We start from the raw sequence: 17,972 nt of genomic DNA on the forward strand, positions 1-17,972 counted from the left end.
GAGATTCTGTCTTAAGAAGGCAGCCAACATCACAAAGGATCCCCATCAACTTAGTCACAACCTCATCTCATTGCTACCTTTGGGCAGAAGTTACAGAAACCTTATGACCAGCACCTCTAGGTTCAAGATCAGTTTCTTTCCATCAGGCTCATTACACCAACCAGGGACTGCTCTGGCACCACAAAAGGACTGCACTCTTGCTCAGCAAATTTTTTTGGATTGGGATAACTGTGAATATTTATATCTACCTCGTGTATCTATTTTCTCTTTTTAATTCAATTAAGTATTCTACAATAGAGATTTTTAGTTTTGTTTGATGTGTTTTTTTTTAAAAACAAAGTACCTGTTTGGTTGCAGCATGATTTTTGGTTTGACAATAAACTCGTTCTTATCATTATCATCTGTGATGGGAGAATGCACTCAAAGGATCCAAAGAGTGGCAATCTTGGACATGTGTTAATATCAAACAGTGACGTTTATTTACATGCAACCCAAACACTTAATGGGAACACATGCTCTGATAACAATTAATTAAATTATACCCATGTTATTTTGAGGGTTCAAATAAATAGCACCTTTACCCCTCCCCCAATGAGCAGGCATGGTGCACCAATTAACAAGATTACATATTGTATACTTGTGGTACAAAAGGCTAACACTGTCTAGTGCAGGATGGGGTTGTGGTGAATGTCTGCCAAGCTGCCTGTCTCCCCCCTCTGGCAAGCCTTGCTGTACTAACATTGGCTGTGCATTATCTCTACTGTTAAGGACTCTCCCCTTGGATATAACTGTATATGCATCTGTTGTCTTTCATTATTGTACCATGAGCTTCTGCTAATAAAAGCCATGATTATCATTTGACCACATCGTCTTCGTCTACTTCATCAACTGGCACTTCAATTTTATTAGCAGAAATGGATGCAGCACTCAAGCCAACGCAGCTGATAATCGACCAGTCTGCCCCAAGGGCCAGAGAAATTTTCAACCACTGGATTGCTTGTTTTGATTACTACATGGCTCGAAACAACGTGGTTGATGAGGCGATACAGTGGGGCCACCTGAACTCTCTGCTGGGCAAGGAGCTACCACTCTGGCTATAGCCCAGGAATGTCTGACTGCTTACAATGCAGCACCACAAAATTGCTCGACACCAGTTGCTGACTAGATGCCAGAAACCCGAGGAAAGTGATGCTGCCTATGCACTGGCTCTCGACTCACTGGCAAATGAATTTGATGTCAGGGGAGTCAATGTGCAACAACACCACAATGCCTTGAAGCTGGATGCTTTAGTCAACGCAGTTACATCCGACAGAGGCTGCTTTAGTCAACGCAGTTACATCCGACAGAGGCTGCTGGAGACAGAGCCCTTAACCTACGACCGGGCAGTCACTCTAGCCAAAACACTGAGAAGTGCCATGCATTCCAGTGAAATGCTAGAAACCGAAAAGGAAACATCCAGGAGTGCTAGAACCCTGAAGGAAAGAAAAAGGCTAAATCCTGAAAAATGCTACTTCTGTGATGAGAGCTGGCATCCCAGACAGAAGTGCCTGGCTCGATTTGTTACCTGCAGCTATTGTGGGAAACTCGGCCACTTTGCTAAAGCGTGCAAGGCAAAAGGTACTCCCACTGATAAGAAGAAGAGAAGCACCAAGAAAATGCATCATGGAGCTGCAGGAACGGAAGACAACTGTGAAAAGGGGGAATCTTCAGACGAGCAGGTTGAATCGACTTCAAGTGATGGCGAGGTGAGATCCCCTGTGATAGCTCAATTGACTCCAAAGTTTGGGGGATGTTACGGACTGGAACGGTCAACTATGAAGGGGGAGGTGAATGGTGAGACCCTTGATTGTCTAATAGACTCGGGGAGTTCTGACAGCTACATCCACGAGAGAGTTGCAGAGCCTTAAATTTGTGGAGATATCCAGTGAACCGAAAGATATTGATGGCTTGTAGTGAACTTACAAAAACTGTACAGGACAAGTGTAAAGTTTCTTTAAATTTGCAGGGACATTGCCTGGCTGATGTATGGCTCTTTATTATGCCGGAGCTCTGCGCCCCTGTGGTTAGATATTCAATCTCAGATGAACAGTGTCGTGTTAAATTTTGATGGGCCACTACCTACACTTACCATCCCCTGCGCTAGTTACATTAAAGATCCTTTTTCAGTGATTTATCCCCCAAGTGTCAGCCGATTGCCACTAAGGGCTGTTCTTACAGCAAAGAGGATCGTGGGTTTATCAAAGTTGAGACCCAGAGATTGCTTAAAGAGGGAGTAATTGAACCCAGTAAGAGTCCGTGGCGAGCGCAGATGGTAGTTGTGAAAAATCACACTAAGAAATGACTGGCTAATGACTACAGTCAAACAATCAACTGTTACACTAACCTGGATGCCTACCCCCTGCCACACATCAATGAAATGGTTAATCAGATAGCACAATTCAAAGTGTACTCCACTATTGACCTCAAAGCAGCTTACCGCCAAATCCCCATTAAAAAAAGGAACAACCCTAGACAGCCATTGAGGCCGATGGGGGGTTATACCAGTTTAAAAGGTCACTAATGGTGTGTCAGTGTTTCAGAGGGAAATGGATAAGATTGTTAGGACGTATGAGTTACAGGGTACGTTTCCCTATCTGGATAATGTCACTATCTGTGGGAAATCACAGGCTGAGCACGACAACAACTTAAAGAAATTTTTAGCAACAGCTAAAGAACTCAACATTTAACGAGGGCAAATGTGTGTTCAACGCAACAGAGCTACCCATTCTGGGCTACATTGTCTGCAAGGGCGAAATCTGCCCCGACCCAGAAAAAATGGCCCCCCTTAAGAAGTTACCACCCCCAAACTCAGCAAAAGCCCTTAAAAAGTGTATGGGATTCTTTTCCTACTATTGAAAATGGGTTCGGGACTACTCCACAAAGGCACGCCTTCTGTTTGACACTAAATCTTTTCCTCTTTCTCCAATGGCCTTGAAGGCTTTCGAGAGAATTAAAACTGATATTGCCAAAGCTGCGCTCTCGTCTATTGATGAGGATGTCCCTTTCCAAGTGGAAACTGATGCCTTGGCAGGAACCCTTAATCAAAAGGGCAAACCTGTGGCATTCTTCTCCTGCACGTTACGCAGACCTGAAATTAAACATCCTGCCATTGAAAAAGAAGCCCAGGTTATTATTGAAGCTGTTCGCTACTGGAGACACTTTCTAGCCGGCAGAAAATTTACTCTGGTCACTGATCAGAAATCTGTAGCCTACATGTTTAGTACTATAACAAAAGTAAAATCAAGAACGATAAGATGGCACGCTGGCGAATAGAACTCTCAACTTATAATTATGAGATCCAGTACAGACCGGGCAGGTTAAATGATCCCTCTGACGCATTCTGCTGCTGGTGCTCAGCTGGAGGGGCTAAAAGAGATCCATAGCAGATTGTGCCACCCAGGAGTCACGAGATTCTTCCACTACATAAGGGCTAACAACCTTCCTTACTCTCTGGATGAAGTCAGGAAACTGACTAAAAGCTGTCCTGTTTGTGCAGAATGCAAACTGCAATACTTCAAAGATCCAGAGGCCACTCTCATCAAGGCAACCCGACCTTTTGAGAGGATTAGCTTAGATTTTAAAGGGCCGTTACATTCCAACAACAAAAATGTATATTTTCTTACTGTAATTGACTAATATTCCAGGTTTCCCTTTGTGATACCCTGCCCTGACGTCTTGTCAGCGTCGGTCATTAAATCACTTGACAGAATTTTCAGCATTTTTGGTTTTCCCAATTGCATTCATACAGATAGAGGCTCAGCATTCATGTGTGCTGAACTGCAGCGAGCCCTGCTATGAAAAGGAATTGCCACCTGCTGTACCACAAGCTACAACCCGCAGGGCAATGGGAAGATTGAAAGGGCTAATGCTACAGTCTGGAAGACTGTTAATCTTGCTTTAAAAACACATGGTTACCCTGTAACCATGGAGGTGCTGCCTGAGGCACTATATTTTATTCGGTCTTTATTGTGTACTGCAACAAATCAAACACCTCATGAACATATGTTTGACTTTCCTAGGAAATCAGGAACTGTGATGGACTGGCCAGTTTGTTGATCTGAGCCTGGAACCGTGCTGCTGAAGAGTCACGCTCAGAAGCTTAAAACAGACTCCCCTAGTCCAACCAGTTCAGCTACTGCATACTAACCCCAACTACACTCATGTTAGATTTCAAGACTGGAGTACTGACACTGTACCCCTAAGAGATCTGGCCTTGCCTGGTTCGCCCCTTCCTTGCACCCCTACTCAGAGTAAGACTGAGGTTGGACTCCCCCCCGCCTCCCCCCACCTCCCCCCCCCCCAGCATGTGACCCCTAGTCAGCTTTCAGATGGCTATGCTGAGGCTCCACTGCCTCTCGCTGGCAATTCTGGAGCGGGTCCAGAAGTCATTCCTTCCCACACTACTGACCCAGGACCTGTACCAGTTTCCAAAGGAGCCACCTATTTTAAGACGAAGCACCAGAATTTGTAAACAACCTGATAGGCTGACATATTCATAAAACATCACATTATATTTCAATTGCTTGCTAGATACTGGCGTATTTTGGCTGTTAGAGTTTCTCAAGGCCAAACATGGTATCCATGTATCGCTTGCTTCAGTCTTTCCTAGCAGCTGTCCTTTTGATTTTAACCCTTCTTCTGCCGAGGGAAACTGTGGTGAATGTCTGCCAAGCTGCCCGTCTCCCCTCTAGCGAGCCTTGCTGTCCTAACATTGCAGTGCATTATCTCTACTGTTAAGGACACTCCCCTTGGATATAACTGTATATGCACCTATTGTCTTTCAATTTTGCACCATGAGTTTCTGCTAATAAAAGCAGAAACTCATGACCACATCGTCTTTGTCTACTTCATCAACTGGCACCTCAGGGGTACATGACTTTTACAAACAAGCTGAATTTAAAGCTAGGGATGCTAGCTGAGAGCAACCTTCAGAATAAGTGAGGTGCCAAGAATTTCCAATAAACAAGACATGAAGTCTTTAAGGAGGAAGTGTCTACAGTAACTCCATATGCCTGTTAAACATGTTAAATTACTGATTGATCCTGGGCTAGGTCTTGTTAAGATTAATTGAGTTAATCTTGTTAAAACACTGTTAAGTACCTGTATGTAAAAGACTGACCGAGTTAACCCATTGAAAAATTCATCAGACACCTAATGAGCAATGTGAAAACAATCAGACCACCTTATCTCTTTTCTACCAGATAAATATGAACTTTTAACTACTGAAATTCAGAATTCTGATTGTGGTTTAGGCCTACTGAAGGCTCCTCGTGATCTCATGTAAATAAACTCTTGGAGCAAACCTCAATGTCTCTGACTTTGAGTTAACTGTTTGCAACAAGTTACAACAGGAGAGATAATAATAGTCTTACCTGGGTATCTGCACAGAGAGGCCCCACCCTTTACTGGCACACATTTAACAATTAATCCTCTAGCATAGTTTGCAAACTGGGATAGAGCTCAGGGATGGTTCCAAAGGAAGAAAAAAATAGCTTATGTGGTGTTTTTTTTTATTCTGCAGAAGGCAGGTATGTCCATGTGACTTTAAGTGAGGAGGAGGAGGACCAATTGGAAAGTGTCTTTCCCTGTGGGTGGGTCTGACAGGGGGAAGTGAATTTCAACCTGCTTCCTGTCTGGGTGTTCAGATGGTCCTCTATGTTGTGAGAACATTGAACCTGACCAACTGCCTGTTGGATAAACCTCCATGTTATTTCATTCTATCTCATTTCCTAGCCCTTGGTCTTTTGGCTGCACAAGGTTGGATATTCTATTCATACTGCTAAACAGTTGAAAGTCTCTTGCTCCACAACCCACTTTGTCAGCAAATATTTTTATACAGAGATAGGTGGGTGTCTAGAATGCATTGCCAGGGGTAGTGGTGGAGGCTGGTAAATCAGGGACTTTGAAAAGACTTTGATAAGCATATCTATGCAGGTATACCCCACTTTATGAAACTATAGCGTTCCGACAGAATGTGTGGCATAAAGCCAAGAAGTGATTCCCATTGATTTCTATGGGAGAATTTTTTGAGCATTCCTGGTGGTGAGGGAGGAGGTGTAGGCACGTGGAGGATTTCCTGCAGTCACAGGGGTAGGTCCCAAGGAGAAGATGGGTGCAGAGGGAGGAGTAGACAAGGGAGTTATGGAGGCAGTGGTCCCTGCTGAAGGCAGAGAGGGGAATATGTGTCTAATGGTTGTAGCTTGTGGTACAGCAGGTGGCAATTCCTTTTCATTGAAATGGCAGAGTAGATGTGTTGGATGTGGAGGCTGGTGGGGTGATAGGTAAGGACAAGAAGAATTCCATCCTTGTTGCATGTGGGGGCAGAGGGGGCTAGGGCAGATGTGCAGGTAATGGAGGATATGTAGGTGAGGGCCAAGTTGATGGTGGTTGAGGGAAAGCCACATTGTTTGAAGGAGGAAGACATTTCTGATGATCCGGCATGGAAGTCCTCATCCTGAATGTAGCTGCAATGGAGATGAAAGAGACTGAATGAAGTGGGATTGGAGATTGATGTCCCCACAGGATGTCTGAGGCCTGCAGAGTTTTGTGTAAGTGCATTCTCTTTCAAATCTCAACATGCGACCTTTGGCCTCTGTTTTCTAAGTCCCATACACAGAGGAACTGACAGTAACATTGACCCAATGACCTGAGGTTATCTCTCCACAATGTCCTCTCTCCACAGAGGCGATCTGACTTACTTCAAGAATATTTTGCTTTTATTTTGCATTTTCAGCATCGACTGTTTATTAATATTTTTTCCACAGCAGGTCATTTAAATATTCTCATGAAATCCAGGGCAGGAGTGACACCTCTGTCACATATTGGGATCATAATTTTATCAAATAAACTTTCTGCATCATTAATATTATTGGGTGCTGAGCTACTCCTTTATAACAGTCACTGACAGATTTATTTTCTTGCCAGTTTAAGGATCTGATGGAAAAAGGCAGAATTCTAACTAATGAATATAAAACAGATATATTGGAGCAAATTTACACAAAGAAACCGTGATAAAAATAATGAGCGCACTTATGTTTTTGTTTCTAATTAATTACAGGCTAATGACTGACTACCTGCTTCACAGCATTCAGTAACCCTGCAGAGGGATAATAGAATATCTGTCACTGAAACCTCCTCTCTGCAGACTTAAGGCATGTCTCTCCCCACTCCAGGTGCGGAAATACTTCAGATGCTTTTCCACCTGATAAAATTCCTTCAGTGAGGCTAGGTTTTCCATCACCAGATGGACCATTATGTAAGTGCTTCACAATGTTTTCTTTCTTGGGCATTGTCACATGACATGTTCAAGATAGCTTGACCCTGATCATAGTCAGGTTTGAACTATCACCTGCATTGGGATGTCAGGGAGAGCAGGGACAGGAGCTATGGTGTGTCAAAGTTCAATGGAAATGTGGTAAATCTGATCTTCTGAGGTGGATGCTTAGGTATCTCAAATGAACATTTAGTCATATTAACCATGTTATTCTTCTTCACCCTTTCTCAGCTCCAATGCTCAAAACACTTGTCCAAAATACCAGTCCAATTAGTTGTTAACTATTTTTTTCAATTATGGTACCTTGCACCCTCAGTGAACCTGAGATTCAAAACTGCCTCCCTTACCTGATTTGCTTCGGGACCCACTCATGTGCTGACTAATGTACCTCAGGACTGCAGTTCAAATCATTGATCTTCTCTTTCATTTACTTTCACGCCCTCCCCTCCCTTCCTCTGTAACCTCTTCCAGATCCACAATCTGCAGAGTTCCACTCTCTTCTAGTTCTGGACCCCTCAATTTCCATTGTCCCACTGTTGTGAGATGAACCTTCTGCTGTCCTGTCCTATATTCAGAAATCCCCTCTACGGTGTGTCTTCCTCTCTAGTTCAGCATAAATTCATTATCATCTGACTGTAAGTGTACAACCTGATAAAACAGTGTTTCTCAAGACCAACACACACACACACACACACTCACTCACAGACATACATACTCACTCACTCACAGACACACACTCACAGACACACACACATACACTCACTCACAGACACACACTCACTCAGAGACACTCATAAACACACTCGCACACACACATTCATAGAGACACATACACACTCACTTACATTCACATACTTTGTTTGAGACATTCCTAAAACTTGTCTCTGTGGCAATGTTTAGTTAGCTCAAGTTTTACCTCAGGCTGATCAGTGTCAAAGTTGATTTTATAATACTCCCTTGAAATATCCAAAAATATTTGAAGCTTTGGAAGGCACTGAAGAAATATAAGTAATTGGTTTACATTGCCTCCCTTCGTGTGAATGGTTTTGCTTTGAATGGCATTTTGGACTCAACAGACATCAAAATGCTCTCTTAGCAACATTGAGGACAATAAGTGAATCCAAGTTATCTAATAAAAATGTTAAATTTCTCTATCTAACCTTCATTTGTGAGATAGGTTTTAAGGAAAAACTTAGAGGAAAAGAGAGGTGGAAGACAGCTAGTTAAAGGTTTCTTTTGCTGTCATGTTGACAATACATAACATGTGTTTACTTTTGTTTACCCACAGAGTCTCAGAATTCTGCTGGTTTCTTTAAAAAATGGCTGGCCCATATTACACCAGTCTGAACCTGTATGAGGCCACCAGCACATCAACCGGGCAGTAGAACCCTGCGGAGGAAATCTGGAAGATGCTAGAGGTTATAAAGTATTCAAGACTATGGCTTCTGTCAGTTGAGGCCATGAGTGCTGACATGTCGTCGAGTATTGTGAATGTTCCAGAGCTCAGAGTTGGAGGAAGGTGCAGAGTTGGGAAGGGGTAAAGGATGGAGCTGAATTGAGAATCCAGATTGTGGTAAACCACTATTATACTGGGGTTGGCTACTGCTGGCTGGACACACCTCCCGAGACTGATCCTACCCATAGCCCCTTAGCATGCTCCCCATTTACCCTGCCATGATAGTTGATGAGGTTGGTTGCTGCTCCAGTCTATAGTCAATAAAAACCTCAGTCTTTTATGGTAATTGATGGTGCTTCACAGATTCTAGGACAAATTCTTTACTGTTGTGGTCAGGCACTGGTAAAGGTGATGCCCGCACACTGTTTATCTGTGCTTTACTCTAAACCTTGCACCTTGTCTTGTAACACAGTACCCTGTGATCTTTGAATTATTATAACATTGCTCCCTGATTTTTGCTTTATAATTGCACTCTGCTCACAGAGAGAGAGTACCTGATGGTGAAATGCAGACCCTTCTACCTGCAGAAAATTCTTGGCCATACTGATTGCAATTGCAGTCTGCCTTCAGAAAATGAAGGTGAACCAAGTGAAGGAATTTTTCAGTGCCATCAATGAAGCCCTTTACAGTTGCATGTTTGTAGCTGGTGACTTCAACTGCACCAACCTTAAAGCCATTCTATCATGGTTTCAACAGCATGTCAACTTCCCCACCAGAGGAGAGAACACCCTGGTTTGGGTGTACACCGATGTTCCTGGTGCATACAAACCTGTCCCAATACTCAAATCATATATCCATCTTGCTAACCAGGGCACATGCTTGCAAAATGAACATTGCCAATTTGCAGGGAGGTCAGGATGTGGCAGGGGGAGGAGTGGCGGGGGGGGGGGGGGTGGTTGCTGATCACAGCAGCACTACAGAACTGCTTTGAGACCACAGATTGGATCTGCTTCAGGGAGGATGCCACCTACATTGGTTATGTAAACACAAGCTCAGTGATTTGCAATGTAAGCAAGTGCATCTAGAATGTCATGGAGATCAAATGCTTCACCACCAGGGCTAACCAGAAACAATGGTTGGAATCAGAAGTCCGGGCACTTTTCACAACTCATGATACTGTATTCAAGACAGGAGACAGGAGGGTACTGTGATTAGTCAGGTCTGAACTCTCTCATGCAGTCTGGAAGGCAAAGCTGGGGTACACACATAAGATCCACAGACACTGATGACATGAGGCACATGTGGGAAGGGATTAAAATTCTAACAGACCATAAGGCAACCTTGCAAGTTAAAGACAATGACACCTCCTCCCAGACAGACTGAACATCTGCTATGCAAGTTTTGATGAGAAGAACAGATGTCACTTGAAAAAACTCCATTTTCCCCTGATGAACTGGCTCGCTGCATAGCCTTGGTGGAGGTGAGGAGAACCCTGTTCAAAGTGAACCCATAAAAGGTGGCAGAACCAGGCAACATACCTGGTCAGGTACTGAAGGACTGTGCAGTCCAATTAATGGAGGTCTTTATGGATATCTTCAACTCCTCACTGCAGCAGTCCATCATTCCTCCAGGTTTCAAGACAAACATCCCAGTACCCAAGAGGGTGACAGTAACAGGCCTCAAAAGGTGCTTTCAAGCTCTCTTTTAAAATGGGGTTAACCAGACAATTTATCTGGTTAGCGCCCCACTCACTACGCAGCTTGAAAGGATCCAACTCGGTTTGCATGGTCCAAATCCAACCGGATCCCTACCTTAACTTGGAGGTAGTCAGGGAACCCAGTTAAACTTACCTAGGTCTCATCCACCGGTGGCTTGAAAACGAAAATGGCCAATCTGAATATTCCGGTGATGTCAGCACTTGCGTGTGTGCGTCACTGGGCAGCATTTTGGTGCCAAGTTCAAATGTAGAGGAGGAACTCAGCAGTGCAGGTTAGGAAAGGAGATATTATAACATAGTTTAAACATGCTTCCCAGGAAGAGTAAGAGTGCGTGATACGTCACTCACTGTGTCATCGCGGGGGCGGGATCCCCCTTAAATTGCCGGGTTGGTGATTTAATGGGGCAATCCCCCTGCAGGTTAAAAGGTGCTGGGAGCACCTTTGACCTATTAAGTGCACCTGGGGCCCAGGAGGCCTACTCAGGTGCAGCAGTTTAAAAGCACATAATGACCACTGTCCTACAACACTGACCTCTACCATTATGAAATGCTTTGAGTATCTGGTGATAGAATGCATCAACACACACCTCGCAGAGATGCTGGACCCATTTCAATTTGCCCATAGAAGAAACTGTTCAATAGACAATGCTATAGCCGTGACCTTTCACTCAGTCCTGATCCACCTGGAGAATGATGCCTCATACGACAGGCTGCTGTTCATCGATTTCAACTCATTCACCTCATACGATTATTTCCCAGAGTCTGGTGGAGAAGCTGTCCTCACTGGGACTCAACATCCCTCTCTGTAATTGGATTCTGGACTTGTTAATAGAAAGATCACAGTCCATCTGGGTTAGTAGCAGAATGCCATGCACCATTACACTGAGCACTGGTGTACCTCAAGGCTGTGTTCTCAGCCCACTCCCTGTTCACACTACTGACCCATGACTGCATCAGTGCCATCAAGCTTGCAGGTGACCAACAATAGTTGGCCTCATCAGCGACAACAACGAGCCACACCGTTGAGAAGAGGTGGAAAATCTCGTGATATGGTGCGAGAGTAACAACCTGAGTCTCCACGTAGACAAGATGAAGGAGATGATCATGGACTTCAGGAGGACCAGGAATGACCACCCTCCACTACACAGCAACAACTCTGTCATGGAGAGAGTGGAGAGCACCAAGTTCCTTGGACTTCACTTAATTAATGACCTATTGTGGACACACAGGTGTCAGGAAGGCATAACAATGACTGTACTGAAGTGGTCAAGGCTACCGGTCATCATTATGTCATCCTTCTACAGAAGCTCTATCAAGAGTGACCTGACTGTCTGCATCTCAGTGTAATATGGTTAATTTAGAGAAATGGGTCAGAGGTCAATCCACAGGACCTTAAGGGCAGCACTGGAGTCTCCCTCCCTCAATGTGATCCACTGGGATCATTATTTGAAGAAGGCTGCATTGAGGACCCCTTCCACCCCGCACACAGCATCTTTCAGCTGCTCCAGTCAGGAAAGAGATACAGGAGTATGAAAGATGCTGTGTGCCTAGTAATCAATAATAAAAGCAGAAAAATGCTGAAAAAAATCACAAGGCCGTCCCTGTAGAAATAGAAAGAGTTAATGTTACAAGCCAGTGTGAGCATCTCATTCATAGGGACAGAGGGGGTCCTATCACCTAGGTTGTTCAAGTGAAGGAGCCTGGTGGCCCTCTTGTGTCATGAGAGGCCTTATGTGCTAATGAGGAGATTTTTAAGAGCCATGTATTTACCTTCCTCTGGCAGTGCCTGGATGAGGTCATCAACTTGCAAGGCGGCTTCCTGGTCGAGCGAGCTGACGACATAGAAGTATCTCGTTGAATCGGAAGTTATCTGTTTGATCTGGAGCTGGGCCTCCGCTTGGCCAAACCAAGTGCAGGGCCTGTTCATCCAGAATTTTTGCAGTTTCAACGCAACGGCGTCTACAGCTGCTGGTTCCATTGTGTCAAGTTTTCAGGCCATGGAGAATTGTCGGGGTCACCAATGTAACACGTTGTGAGTGAGTGGAGCGAAAAGACTGAGACAACAGACTGGGAACTCGAATATCACAACTGCTCTAATTTGAATTCTGCGCTGCAGCCGTTAAACTCGTCTCTGGTCCCGCCTAACATCACAATGATGCAAGTGGACACACCCCCTTCCGGTCTGGACCAGAAGAGACAGTCCCGCGACGCCATTCTTGCCATGGCTGTCCCACATGTGAAATTTGTGCGTCACAATATGTTCCATCTACTGCCTTACGTTCTCTTCTCTTTTACCTCTTCGACATTTTTAGTCTTTTTGATCAAGCAAAGCTGAGAATATTTGCATTGATTACATTCCCAATAATGTTATTTGCATTTTCAGTAACATGTTAAATTTCCTGATGTCAGATTTGAATAATATAGGGTAAACATTATTTATTTATATTAAATCTAATTTTAATAATTTTGAACAAAGCGAAGTCATCCACTGTGAAAGATGTGGTTGTTCAAACCGTCTCATATTTCTTTACCATTCCATGAATAACAATGTGCTTGCTCACGTTATGTTCTCGAATTTAGTGACATGGGCACTGAAGTAATTAGGCATTGTTTTCAAATGTAAATTTGTTGTTTTGATGGGTTCAGGAGGCAAAACCATTCTAAGGACTGCAAACTCAGGAGAAGCTAATCTGCTTGGATGAATTGGAGCATTTTCACACCCACTTTAGTTTATGCCACAGTAATTAAAAATAATTAAATTTTAACTATGATCTCTTGTTCTTCTTGATTTGTACTGAATTTTCATGTCTCCCTTTATACTTAAAGTTGTCATTTTAATCACCTCCTTGACAGAATATCAGTTTGAGAACTGCAAATAGAATATCTACGAGATTTACTAACCTAAATATCTCTCACTTAATTCTATCCTGGCAATGGAAATAAAATAACGCCTTACATAATAATATTTGCATATTATATTAGTGTAGAATTTTCATTAGTGAATAGCTGCAGAGGATATGAAATTGGCTTTGCACTGTGATTATTAGCAAGTTGTAGCTGTTTGATTTAAGTGGAAAAGAAGATGAGAGAAAAAGGGTAGGGCAGTTTTGTAGATCAAAACTGGACTGAATATTACTGGACATGAGTTTAAATTCGATCAGTTAAGTAACATCTAGAATCAACTGATGATATCATTCACGGCGACCTTGTATTTAACAGATTTTCAGAGAGAGGAACAATTGATTCTTAATGTCCTTCAGTTAAGGAAATTTGTCGCGATCAAGCTTATCTGTCAATCCATCCTGACAGTACAGAACGATGTCAACATTATTGTCAAATGTGCTGAGATACAGAGATATAGTTTGCTCCATCAATTCATCCCATACTTAAGAACAACAGGTAGTGCAATAATTAAACCAAAATATGCAGAGTTGAAGAGAAAGGGTTCACTTAAAACAGTGCATAGGCATCATCATTTTACAATTGAGAGGTCAATTCTATCAACTGACAACAGCAGGAAGAAAACTATCCTTGAATCTGGAAGAGCATGTTTTTAACCTCATGGATCTACTGCGGGACGGGAGGGAATGGGTCCATTAATATGTTGGCAACTTTCCCAAGTCCTCAGGAGGTATGGAGTCGATAGAGGGGAACTCAGTTTGTGTGACGGTCTGAACTGCGTTCACCACTCTCTGAGATTCCTTGAAGTCCTCAAGAATACAAATAAAGAGGGAAAACCGGCTGACAGACATGATGAAGACACACCTTTCCAGATAGCCCTTCAATATCATGCTCACCAAAATATGGACATATAATTGGCAAGTAAAAACCTGAGGAAAAACATAACAAAAATGTACATTTTGCTCAAAATCACAGACTTTTCCAACATGATTCCTGATATCTCAATGGAGAAGTCTGGAGAGGCAGGAGAGGTTCTGTAAATCTGGGAGAAGAGAGCCAGGCAGACCATAGTGGTCTTTAAAGCCTTCATCATTGACGTGGAGTCATAATCAAAGAAACTTTCTCTCACCACTCTTCCCTGACTGACGTATCAGATTTGCCTGTTGATGAAAACCACTGGGAGTAAAGCATGGCATTCACAAATTGACTGCACTGGCTGAAGGTACGAGTTGCTAAATTGGACAAGGTGGAGGCAGTGTGGACACCAACAGTAGGAGTCAACTCCATAATTCTATCATGGCTGATTTACTATCCTTTTTAATCCCATTCTCCCTGTAAACCTTGAATCACTACCTAATCAAGAACATATCTATCTGCATTTAAGGGTGGACAGGCAGCACCCTTTTCTTGGGTGACAATGTCCAATTACTGATGATGTCTGTGTAAGTTGGGTGGAGAAAAGTTGAGGATAGATGTCAGATGTAAGTTTTATACTCAGAGAGTTGTGGGCACCTGGAATGCATTGCTTGAGGGCTGGTACAATATGGGCATTTAAAAGTCTCTTGATAGGCACATGAATATCAGAAAATAGAGTATTATGGGTGTGAGGAAGGGAAAGCGAGATTAAAGTGGAGTAGGTCTTCATAGGTGGGCACAACATCCTAGGCTCAAGAGCCTGTATTATGCGACAATGTTCTAAGTTCCAATTTCTAACATGACCGGGAGATTATTCTCACTGAGATCTTAAAATTTGGTCCAAAAGTGGCTCGAGGTCAGGAAGAACCATAAACTGGCAAAGTTCAGCAAAAAAAGTGGTCTTTGTCCAAATAAATTGCAGAGAGTGTCCATCCCTTTCCTTGTGTGAGGCACTCATATCACCTCCCTGAAACAAGTCAACAAGTTTTTTTCCCCTTTGCCCTATGTGCTGTGATGCACATTCACCGCTCACACTCATCAGATTTATATTACTCCACTTAAGGTAGTGAAATGTGGCAAATAATAATTTCTCAAGAAGACCTTTACCATCAGCTCATATTTTACTCATTCTTGCCATACACCTCAATGCTAAATGTCAATGTGTAATAGGAAAAGCAACTATTAGCTGAGGCATTTCCACTTCAACTGCTGTTAACTTAGTATTATATTTTTACATTTTTTAACCAATTTACAGTCATTTGAATTATAGAACCTAGAACAGTACAGGAACAGACCCTTTGGCTCAAATGTCTGTACTGAACATAATGTCCAAATCAAACTAAAATTTTGCTGCTTGCACCTGATTGATATCCATCCGCCCCTTCATATTCATGGGATTCCAGATTCTTAACGGAAAGACCACAGTCTGTCCGGATTGGCAGCAAAACCTCAAGTCCTATCACTGACGCACTGATGCAGGCTGAGCTCTGTCGCTCCTCACGGCCATGCGTTCAGCCCGCACTGCTCATGCTACTGACTCACGACTGCACTGTCAGATTCAATTCCAGCAAAACCATGGTTTGTGGATGATACAAGAGCAGTAGGTTTCACCAGCAACAATAATGAGTTGCATTACAAAGAGAAGGTTGAAAGACTCTTGAAATGGTGCTCGAATGACAACCTGACTCTCAACGTGGACAAAGGAGATGATTGTGGATTCAGGAGCCTGAAGGTTGACCGTAGTCCACTGCACATCAACAAAGAGTAGGGACCACAATATTCCTTGGCATGTCTATGAGGAATTATCTATCCTGGACTCACAACACCTCCTCATTCGTCAAGGTAGTCAGGAAGGCACAGTAGCACATCCTAAGGTGGGCAAGGCTACTGACCCCCATCTTGAAAAGCCTTCACAGGAGCACAATTAAGAGTGCCCTGTCAGGCTGCATTATTGTGTGTTATGGTAGCTGCAAAGTATCACTCTGCAAGTTTACACTTTGGATCATCAGAACAGCCGAGAGGATCCCCGAGGTCTCCCTTTCGTTGATAGACGGCATTTACTGGGAGCATGCTCTAAATAGGACTCAAGGAATTTTAGAAGATCCTTTCCATCCAGCCCACTGTATTTGTGACCCTCTCCCATCAATAAGAAAGTACAGGAGCATTAAAATCAGGATTGCCAAGCTTCTTTCCACAGGTTGTGAGAATGATGAACAGTAGACCGGCACGGTTAGCATAGTGGTTAGTGCAACACCACTACAGAGCTAACGACTGGGACAGGGCTTTGAATCCCATGCTATCTGTAAGGCATTTGTACATTCTCCCTGTGTCTGCATGGTTTCCTCTGGGTGCTCCAGTTGCCACCCACCATTCAAAACATACTAGGGATTGCAAGTCAATTGGGTGTAATTGGGCAGCATGGGGTCATGAACGGAAAGGGCCAGTTACTCTGCTGTATGTCTAAATTTGAAAATCCTGTAACCATGAAAATCATTCCAAATATTTTTATTATTCATGTGATATTTATGTACTGTGTAGTGTGTATTTTTGGGCATGCACCATGGTCTGGAGAGATGCTGTTTTGTCGGGATGCAGAGCACCTGTACTGTATATGTACAATTGGATGATAATAAACTTGAACTTGATATTCATGGGCCTAATTCATTTTGGCAATATAAATTATTTTCATCCAATTCTCTTGTTTGTTTGCATTTGAGTTCCTTCATTGGATAAGTTTGTCATAATGTACTTTATGCTTAAATGTGTTGTGTTTGTTTTATTGTTCTTTTTATCATTCATTTGTGTCACTCACTGGCCAATAATATCACCATCGCCTTTTTTGCATTATCCCAGGAATTGAGAGGTCACTGGATGAAATGACAACTCAATACTTGGGGAACATAACCAGGAGCTTCAATAATGGACTTTAGTTGGGCCTTGGAACAAGGTCCCACATGAGAGACTCATTCGAAAGGTTAAGGTACGTAGGATCTAGGGCAAGTTGGACCCAATGGTAAGGCACGATAGGCGTAGCAGTTAGCGCAACGCCGTTACAGTGCCATCACTTGGGACTGGCGTGTGAATCCTGCACTGTCTGTAAGGAATTTGTACGTTCTCCCTGTGTCTGTGTGGGTTTTCCCTGGGGCGGCTCCTGTTTCCTCGCATCATTCAAAACGTAACTGGGGCGTAGGTTAATTGGGTGTAACTCGTCGGCCGAAATGGCCTGCCACCGTGCTGTATGTTTAAATTTTTTAAAATGTAAATTTTAATTTTAAAATTTAGAAATTCAACAGAAGAACCCTAAAAGTTGCAGGTGCTAGGGAAACAAACAACCTGCTGGAGGAACTCAGCGTGTGAGCAACATCAGAGGGAGAAAGAACAGTAGTCAATATTTTGGGTCAGAGCCTTTCAAGACTGGTTTAGCAGCAGCGGCAGGAGGCGGCAATGGGTGAAGGGAGAGGGCTGTTTCAGGATTAGATGCCTGTGATTATTGTTGATTTCAATGCATTTTTTTTTGCCTTGAGCACTGAAGTCACTCATGGCTATAACAAAACAAAGCTCTGGAACTACACAGCAGATTATGCCTTACTTGTAGAAAGAGAAATGGAGTTAATATTTCAGCTTGAGGCCATCATCAGAACTCTGAAAGCTCAAGTGTGAACAGGAAAGTCTGTAGATACGGGGTTGAAAGCAACTCACAAACATGCTGGAGAAACTCAGCAGATCACCAG

The 17,972-nt window shown here is 43.2% G+C and overlaps 1 protein-coding gene across 4 annotated transcripts in view; it reads left to right on the plus strand.

The window, feature by feature from the left end:
• LOC138754998 (craniofacial development protein 2-like) overlaps positions 1 to 9,626 on the plus strand; it is a 218,839-nt gene extending 209,213 nt beyond the window's left edge. For 3 of the 4 annotated variants that reach the window (XR_011351982.1, XR_011351985.1, XR_011351986.1), the window contains 2 exons: positions 7,097 to 7,294; positions 8,601 to 9,626. The gene's annotated coding sequence lies outside the window, so the exon portion shown is untranslated. The remainder of the gene's footprint in view (positions 1 to 7,096; positions 7,295 to 8,600) is intronic. The other variant, XR_011351984.1, reaches the window with a different exon arrangement.
• Positions 9,627 to 17,972: the final 8,346 nt, after the last annotated feature.

Source organism: Narcine bancroftii, chromosome 1 (assembly GCF_036971445.1).
Source record: "Narcine bancroftii isolate sNarBan1 chromosome 1, sNarBan1.hap1, whole genome shotgun sequence".
Taxonomy (NCBI): domain Eukaryota; kingdom Metazoa; phylum Chordata; class Chondrichthyes; order Torpediniformes; family Narcinidae; genus Narcine; species Narcine bancroftii.